The sequence below is a fragment of the Gracilinanus agilis genome, chromosome 2, assembly GCF_016433145.1.
Source record: "Gracilinanus agilis isolate LMUSP501 chromosome 2, AgileGrace, whole genome shotgun sequence".
Taxonomy (NCBI): domain Eukaryota; kingdom Metazoa; phylum Chordata; class Mammalia; order Didelphimorphia; family Didelphidae; genus Gracilinanus; species Gracilinanus agilis.
In genome coordinates, this window is record NC_058131.1 from 176,997,993 (window position 1) to 177,008,376 (window position 10,384).

Sequence of the window (10,384 nt, forward strand, 5' to 3'; positions counted from 1 at the left end):
GAGGGAGGGAGGGAGGGAGGGAAGAAACTCTTGTTATCAGTGAGTTTATATTCTACTCCATGGCCTGAAAAATGTCCATAAGGAAGCAAAAATTAGTTGCTATGTTGACACAGTTATCTTTAATCTAATGTTTTCTTTGTTTAAGTGATAGCTATTGTATCCTAGGGGTGGAATGGCGCCTTGTACAAAGTCACACATAATAAGTGTCTGTTGAATTTAATTAAATTGAGTTGAGTTGAATTAAAGCCTATTAGAATATTACATTGGTGAATTTTTAAAAACCCAACCTTGAGAATTAAAGTATAGTAAACATATGTACAATTTATCACAGTCTGGCTCCACAAATGCTATTTGGATATACTACAAAAGCCCCTAATATAAAAGTCAAATACCTTTTGCAACTTACAACTTACTTTAACAACTTATAATAATGAGAAAAATGCATAGCTCCTTGGAGATATTCCTAGAATTAATTCCAGTACCTCAGGAACAAATTAGTGACCATCGTGTAAGAATATCTGATCTTAAAAAGTCATCAAGTAAGGTCACTGAATTTGCAATCTGAAGACCTGGATTCAAATCCTGATTCTGCCACTTACTGCCTGAATGAGCATGGAGAAGTCACTTCCCCAATCTTTGTCTTAGTTTCCTCTTCTGTAAAATGAGGATGATAGTAGGTGACCACTAAGATTTCTTCCGTCTTACTTTATGATTATCTTATGCTTTTTCTTGGGTCCATTGTCATGGGAACACTTGGAACAATGCCAGATAATGACATTTGACCAGATCTAGGTCACTGAATAGTAGTATTTAAGAGATTCCTAAACTGAAACAGAAGGGAATTTAAAAGCCAACCAGTAGATATCAAGATAGAATTTCTTTTGAAAGTAGACATTCAAATTTATTTTCATCATAGACAAGAATCAAGGGAAATATTACTTCTTTGGGTTAACATAACATTAATTATATCTACATTTTATATTATTTTCTATACTTTATACTATTTTCCATAAATAGAAATTCATCAGAAACTTTACCATTCCCATGGGTTTTTGCACTAGAGATATATGGTAGAAATAAAATAATCATAATAGCATTGAAGCAAAGAGACCTTTCTATTCTTAATGAAACTCTCAAAGGCTGTACAGGCTTTTGTAATGCAAATATTGGTTTCTGCTTGAGCACATGCAGTCCATGTTGTTGGTCATAGTTGGACTGAAGGTACCAACCAACAATGCTGCCACTTACAGTCAAAACATGGGATAGATCTCAGAATAGCTTTGAGAAAAAGAACTAAAAGCAAGAATTTCAGTCTCTAGGTAAGTAACTTACATCATTATCAGATAAATTTTTCCATCACACAGAAACTAGCTACAATATTAAGTATCTCACCCCATTCTTTATGTTCAACTAAATGATTTCTAGAAACTTCCAGTCCTAAAAACTTGTGATTTCTATAACCCATCTCATCATTTTAGTTTTATTTGATGATTTAAGAGAGGCAAGATAGCAGTCACAGGACCAGGGTATGAATTTTGGCTTTGTTATTTACTCCCTATGTGACCTTGAGAATATCATTTAATCTCTTTGGACTTCAGTTTCTTTGTCTATAAAATCAGAGGATTAAACCTGATGGCCTCAAAGGTCACATCCAGCTCAACATTTATAAAAGCCTTGAACCATATTCTTTGATATATTCATCTCAATTTTTGTCTCACTTTCTCATTTTATTTTTTAATACATTTTATTGATTCCTTTTGTTTTTACATCACTATAATTTCTAGAAAGAAAATATTCTCTTTCCCCCTTTTCCTCACATTGAACACTCACTTGTGACAAAGAAAAACAAATGAGGAAAAAAAAATCCACTATCTAGTGACTACATTTGACAATTATACAACATTCTGACCCTAATATTCTCCAATTCCTGTCTTAAGAGGGGAAGTATTCAGGATTGGACTAGAGCCAGCTGAAATTACAATGTGATCATTTACACCTCAGAATCAGGCCTTTTGGAGAAGCTAGGTCTTCAGTGGCTAGAGAGCCAGGCCTGGAGACAGGAGTTCCTGTGTTTAAATGTGGCTTCAGATACTTTCTAGCTGTGTGACCCTGGGCAAGTCACTTAACCTCAAATGCCTAGCTCTTACCACTCTTCTGCCTTGAAATCAATATCAATTCTAAGATAAAAGGGAAGTGAAGGAAAGGAAGGAAGGAAGGAAGGAAGGAAGGAAGGAAGGAAGGAAGGACCAGATCTTGATTTGTCATTTTGTTGATTGTTTAGATTTTAAAAAGGATTGAGAAAATGTTAATAATGAATATTAAACCTTAAAATTGTGTTGCATTTACTTTTTTTTAAGAGTTTGATGTTAAATATTTATGATAATACGCATGGAAATATATTTTATTTATGCACTATCTCTTCCCTGGAATCATCAGTGTTAGGTTTTTTTTCTGTTTTTTCATTTACTTAGAGTTCAACTTCCTTCTGGTAATCTTTTTATTAAAAATTTCTTATAATCATTATATTCATTGTCTTTTTGGTTCTACTTATGTCATTTGGCATCCATGCAAATCTTCCAGTGTTTTCCAAAATAATTCATATTCACCATTTCTTACTGCACAATAATGCTCTTCTGCATCTGTATGCCATACTTTTTTTCATCCACTCTCTGAGTGATGGGGGTATTTTGTTTCTAGTTATTTATTATCACAAAGGGGACTTTTATCAATATTTTGGTATAATGGGAACTTTGTTTCTATCTTTAATTTCCAAAGGGTATATATGTTTAGTAGCAGATAAAATCATAAGAACAATCTAGTCATTTTCTTGGATAATTCTAAACTGATATAAAAAATAGTTGAACCAATTCACAGCTCCACCAATAATGTGTAGTGGGAGGAACTAACTGATGAAAGTCAAGCATTTGAAGTGTTTTTTATGCTGCATTTCCACATGTGGAGGCTGAGTAAGCCTGCATCCAGGCATGGATAATGGAGAGCCCTGCTTTCTTCTTAACAAGCATGAACAGCGATGCCAAGACAATTTGACTCTTATACTTTCCTAATGATGATCAAAAAGGAGAAGAGGCTGTGGGTCTCCAAATGAGATTTTTTTTCATATAAGAGCAGGAAAAAAAAGTGTGAGGGGATTGTTGTGAATCAAAGGTCCATCTTCTGACCTTTCAAACAACAATGCTTAATAGTATGCTTCTATAATCGTCCTTTGGATCTCTGTTCCCTTGGAGAAAGCTCCAGGGAAAACACAGAAGATGTATTGGGGGGAAAAGGAGAAAGTGAGATAAAGAATTTATTAAGAATATCTGACCTCAATGAGGTATTTTTTCATTTTTTTATTTCATCCAATAAATATTTTTGACTATATATTAAGGAGTAACCCTTCTAAATTACATGAATTTTGGAAAGAGAGTAGAATAAGTAGAATGTCAGTGGTGTAGAAGTACGCATGAGCCAAATAAGTTATGGATTATTATTGAGAATATATGTATACTTTTTAATTAATTAATTTGGACTGAGACCCTTAGAAGGAAGAGGCAGGTTCCATCCATACATGCAGAAAGAAACTAAAAGGGACATCAAGTAAAGGTCCTACTAACACCTGCATAGAGAACGAGGGCTGTGATAGTTTAAACTTGCTGCATTATCTGGTAACTCAGCTAGAGATTATACCCTGGGTTGTTATTCCAGGTCCACCTCCAGAGGCTTCAGTGTCAATGAACGGAAGAAGTCTCCTTTTACACATGGGAACTAAGTCATTGGAATTCTGTGTTTGTGCAATACTTCTGTTTCATAAGAAATGAAGAGGAAGTTAATTTAAAAAAAAAAAAAGCTTGGAAAGACCTACATAAAATAATGAAGAGTGAAATGAGTAGAATCAAAAAAACATTTTATACAGCTACAGAATTAATATTTGAAGAATAACTTGTGAATGTCCATCTCCAGGGAAAGAATCAATAAACAGAAACATGAAAGACATAATTTACATATTGAAAAAATAAAAATAAAATGAGAATGCTGGACTAAAAAAAAAGAAATTCAATGTTTTCAGTCACTTGAGCTTAAGAATATTTCTTTCCAAATTTTTTTCCTTTCATTAAAAAACATTTTTATTTTAACTTTTTTCTCTTTTTTGCTTCACATATTTTCCTTCCCATCTAGGATTTGATGTTGTTTTTCCCATTGGGATTCCCTCTTCTGACCAACCCAGATTGTCCCATAGTTTGCCAAATATACTGTGCATTTTACAGCCAATGTGTTATTGCTTGTAGTATTTCCTGCTGCTAATCAGTATTGCTTAGAGTTATGTGTTTTTGATGACACTGTTGTTTAATTGCATGTGCATTGATTTCCTTGCTATTTCATGCCTTATGGAACTTTATTGCTTATATGAATGGCATACCAATTTCTTATATGTTACATAGTTTATCATTTTGCATGATATATACATTGATTGTTTGAATTGGTATTATTGTTTTTTTTTCTGAGTTCAATTTTAAATAGAATCTGAATTAAATGAAACATGGTGAACAGTAATACACATAGGAAGGCACCAAATTTATTTAAATTCAGGAAAAGACCCTAAGAATAAAAAAAGGACAGTGTGAAAGCAGTAAAGTACAATATTAATAACTTGAGAAGATGTGAATTGATCATTAACACATATGAAGAAACAAACAAGATCCCATCTGTTTTCTATACTTTGGAAGCATGGTCACAGACAACTACCAGTTGCTCATGTTTGAGGGAAGAAGACTACAGAAAGTTTGTTAAGCTGTTGCACTATAAGGAACTGAATATTCCTAATATGAAAAATATGAAAAGACTTATGAAATGATAGAAAGTGAAGCAATCAAAAGTAAGAAAACAGTATACACAGTGACTACAACAATGTAAGTTTAAAAAAAAAACACTGTAATTATAATAATCAACCTTAACCCCAAAGGAAAAAGAAAAGTTAGGGACTATGAGCACGAAACATCTCATATTCATCAGACTTGGTATTTGTGTTAGCTTTGATAATATGGGTTTTTCCCTTTTTTTATTCTTCATTAAAAAGAATCCTTCTAGGGGGCAGGTAGGTGGTTCACTGAATAGAGAGCCAGACCTGGAGACAAGAGGTCCTGGGTTCAAATCTGGTTTCAGATACTTTCTAGCTATATGACCATAAGCCAGTCACTTAGCCCTAGTTGCCTCATCCTTACCCCCTCTTCTGCCTTGGAACTGATACATAGAAGGTAAGAGTTTAAAAAAAAAAAAAGGATGCCTTTCTGGGTAGAGGGACAGAGATACACACACATATACATATATGTGTGTATACAGGGTAATAAATATAAAAACAAAAGATATTCATTTGTAAGAATTTTTTAAAGCTTATTGGGAAACAGAACAGTGGATGTAACCATTTCACTTGGAAAAGCAAAGGATCAGGAGGTCAGAGATGACAACAGTCTGATACAAGGATGACACTGATTAAGAGTTGCTGAGGAGAACGACGTATTTTCTTCTGCAAAAATGATTTTGATGAGCACTGGTATATTGAGTATACTTGAGAAGAGAACCTGGTACTAGCTATTATTTCAGAAGTTCAATTTCAAGGAACAGGTTTTAGGAAATGAGGAAAAGACAAAAATAGAAGTCACCAAAATGTTCATTTAAGGTTTGCCTTCCTACCAGTTATTTCACCTGGACTCATAATCAGTCAATAAACATTTATTAAGCACCTGCTATGTGCTAGGCATTCTGCTAAACATTTGGAGATATATAAGAAAGGCAAAAGATAGTCTTTGCCTTCAAGAAGTTTACAATCTAATTTGGGAAGACAAAAGAAAACTGAAAATAATGGAGGGAAGTAGAAGAATACCCAGGGGGAGAGAGGAATGATGAAGTCCTATAGCCAAGTTGAAATTTTGAGATGATTGTCCTATATTCTCCCCTTAAATAGAGGATCTGGAAGGAGCTTTCCAACTTCCAATATCCACCATCCACCTTCTCCAGTCAGAGGAAAGGAGGTGTCCCAGAGACAGAGGATAAAAGGGGTAGGCGTTTCAGAGCTGATGTGATCTTTCAAGAAGATGCATTTCTGGATACAAAGATGAAATCCAAGAAAGCAGCCAGGTAGGAAATGAAGGTTCAGAGGACTTCATTTAGAAATGACTCTAAAGGTGTTAGACTGACCACAGTATTATAGCCATTTCATGAAAGAGATCTGTGGAAAATTTATTCAGCTTATGAAAGAGGTAAAAGCCTATATAATGAGTTACAAGCACAATCTCTATTTGGACTACATGAGAGTGAGCCTTAAATTGACTCTAAAAGTTGCTGGTCAATAGGAAATAAAGATTAATTAAGTAAATACCAGGCACTGAGCTAAATGCTGGGGATGCAAATAAGAAAAAGAAAGACAGCGCCTACAGGAACTTACAATCTAATGGGGGAAAGACAATAAACAAAAGGGAGCTAAAGAGGAAGAGGCCACCAGAAGGTACCTGGTATAGGTCCATGATGTTTGTGGAGTCACAACCAAATTCAGCAGCTGATGGAAAATGGAGTTTTACTGGAAAGTTCTGAGCCTTCTATAATGAAAGGCTTGGGAAGAAATGTATTGCTTCACCCTGTAGCCCTCTGACCAGAGGGGAAGGAGAGTTGAAAATGCTAAGAAAGTCCTGAGAATCAAAACTGGTGTCTATAGGAATCTGGTATCTCCAGACTCAGAAAACATCTCTAGAGTTTTCACATTGGTTGGTGCTAATTCCAATTGAAAGTATTAGTAGATTACTGTGAATAATATGGGGGAACTCAATTTCTGAACAACTTGGCAATCCATGTATGTTATGCAGAAACAATGCTGACAGAGCAAATCACAAGAACTTTGATTCTTTCAACTCTGGAGCATATCAAGTGCCTAAAAAGCACAGAAGGAGAAGTTGAAAGAGAATCTCAGTAAGAATTGTAAGAGTGAGATGTTAGAGATGCCTGAAAAGTAACCCTCGAAATCCACTTCATGATTCCCAAAGTACTACTAAAGTAGTAGTGAGAGTCGTCTGTCTGTGATAGAACTCATAGGAAAGAACTGCTAGCTACTGCAATCATCACGGAGTCCAATAGATCATATGCATTTCCTACATGGAAGAAGAATGGGAAAAAAGAAGTGTGTTGACTATGACTTTGAACAAGAGAACCAAGGGGGATAATACATCAAACCAAGAGTTTAAGATGCTATGAGTATCTTCTGGGTAGAAAGTGGCAGATCCTGTAGCAAAGGAAGATGAAATAGTATTCATCCAACTGCTAGGATTGTTATCAGTTTGCGCATATGCTCCAAGACTTGCTGGGAAGGTTAATTTTGTAGTTGCTTGGTTGTTTTATTCATGTCCTGCTCTTCTAAACCCTATTCTGGGTTTTCTTGGCAAAGATACAGGAGTGGTTTGCCTTTTCCTTCTCCAGCTCATCTTACAGATGAGGAAACCAAGGCAAACAGGGTTAAGTGACATGCCCAGGGTCACACAGCTGGTAAGTACTTGAGGTCAGATTTGAACTCAAGAAGATGAGTTTTTCTAACTCCAGATTCAGTACTCCATCCACTGTACCACCTAGTTGCTCCATGAGAAGCTAACATGAGACATGAACTACATGATCGTGTTAGTATTCCTCAGTTTTGTCTTTACAAAACATTCAAGGAACCGGGGGAAAGGCAGGTATTGGTTTTGCCTAGCCTCCATCCCCTGGGGGTCAGCAATAACCAATAAAAGATAGAACCTGCCATGTCTCACAAACCTTCAAGACTTAAGGACTTTTCTTAGCCCAGATGGTGATTATCACAGATTTATAAAGCACTATGTTATGGGTGCCAAGTCCCTTAGCGCTCTCATTCATGGATATCTGACTGAGAAGGGCCAGGATCAAAGGGCAAGAGAGGCCAGTTTGGCTGGAACCATCTGAAAGGATTTATGGATGAGGCTGGACCATGCAAACTCTTTGGTCTGCATGCAAGGCTGGAGAGCTTGACCACGGTCCTGTGCTTGTTCCCTAAAGCGTTTGCCAGCAGAAGAGTTGCAGGAAATGAGAATCATGCTCCCCTCCATAAATTGAAATCAATGATTCTGAAGTGGGCTGGCTCGAAAAAGTTCAAAGGCTGTCTTTGGTGCAAAATCTCCAAGCCACTAATTTGTATGTCCAAAGTCTAGCTAATGCCTACATGAGTAGGCTGCACCTGTGTGGGGTCAGGGCGCCATCTGGTGGCCTCTTCAGAGATTGCACCCAAAGTAGCTATTCCAGCCCTACCTGAGTCTCCTGATAATGCCAACGTAAATAAAGCAAGTGTTTATGCCAAGTGGGACGACCTCACTTCGTGAGCATCATCATTTGACTCGAACCCATCTTTCCAGGCTTTTGATGCATCCCTTCCCTTTGCACACTCTGCCTAGCCAAATGATAGACCTGCTTGTTGTTCCGCAACTCCTCTCTGTTCTTTTGTCTGAGCTAGTGGTCTTTCCTCCTCCATCCCTGGAATTCAGTCCCTTCTTCCCTCTAGAGACCTTTTAGAATCCTTACTTTCCTTCAAAGCTCAGTTCAAACGCTGCCTTGTATGTAAGACCTTTCCTCCCTCATCTAGTAGTGCCTCCCCACTGAAATAACCTTATATTTATTTTTCATATTTTTTTATATACTTAGAAGACTCCAAGCTGCCTCCCTCCATAGAATGTAAGGAGCAGGGACTCTTTCATTTTGTCACGGACAGTCTTTGGCTTTCTTTGTATCTCTAGCACATAGCACACTGCCTGGCACATAGCAGACGTTTCCTACATGTGTGTGGACTGAATGACTGACATAATAGGCGCTTAAATGCCTGTTGCTTGATTGATTTCACTGGCAAAGAAAATACCCTTTTGATGAGATTTACATAGCACTTTTTGTTTACAAATATTTTAGTAAGTTTGTATATAGAAACTTCAAATGTTATCAGGGGGCAGCTCAGTGGCACCATGGATAGAGCTCGGAATCAGGACGACTCATCTGCTGGACAGAAGAGTATTGTTTTGATCCTAAAGGCAATAGGGAGTTTATTGAACACGGAAGTGCAATGGTCAGACCTAGGCAGATACTTATCCATTCACGCTGCACTAGATCTTCATCTTCCATAACTTCCAGTACGGTGCTTCTCTCCCACCTCCCTTTCACAATGTGACCAGCCAACCTTCTTTTCCAATTATGCAGCCCTGGGGTGATGTATTTTATGCAACCTCTTGTGTACAAATAGTCCTTGACAATTCACTCTAACCACGCGTCCCTCTGTGGTCCCTTGAGTCATCTACAACTTTGTTTTTTCAGAGACTGAAGTATTCCATAATTTTCCATATGAAATAATTGGGGGTGGGGAGGAATAGGGTTTTTGTATCCAAAAACAAGTAAAGGATTATTGAAAGTACTGAACAAGTTACCAAATGCAATCCAGTTCAGACTCTTCTTCCTGTTCAATTCTAGACCCAATTCAATGTCCATCTACAAATACTAGTCCAAAGCATATGTATTAATGAGCTAAAACAATGTACTTCCCATTCAACTACATTTCGTAGTCTGGACATCAGGTTTCCAAAAGGTGTAAATGCTCACCACGAAACTTAACAATGAGTTGTCTCTAATACATTCCTGGCTGGAACACCTCTTTACAATTCCCTTTCAAACAGAAACTGCAGCATCAGCATCTCCAGGGGCAAGGGAACTGACAGACTTGCTGGAGAACCTAAACTGTTCTCTGGATAGAGCACACTAAAGTCTTTTTTGGGGTTTCTCTTGTCTGGTTTCTATTTTAAAAGCATAAAGAATTGGCCCAGAACTGGATAGGAAAAAGAGAGCCAGCTGGATTGTGTTTGGAAATTCACACAATGCTTTTCAGTTTTCCCAAACCCTAGCTACCCCCTAAAACCTATCTTTTTTGTTTTTTTAACATCAATATGTACTCACTGCACTAAATGGCCTTAAAACATGGAAAACTGCAATCTTTGAAAGATCAAAATTACAAGTGAATCCAAGAGCAATGTTTATACCCACATGATGGGTATAAACAACCAACAGACATTTGTACCCAAGAAGTAGCATAAAAGAGATTAAGGACATATATGCCTGGAAAAAAGGAGAAGGGCCAGTCAAATAGAGAAAGTGAGAGGTAATAAATGGGCAGACCGAGAGATGCACTGGTGCACTCAAAGACATCAAAAGCTATGTGTTATGGAAGAACATAACCAAGAGTCTTGCCAGATGTGAAAGCATGGTGGCTAGGCAAAATAGCAGATTAGAGTTCTATATCTAGAATCAGGAATACCTCCATCCTGATTCAGATACTAATTAGTTGTGTGACCCTGGACAAGTC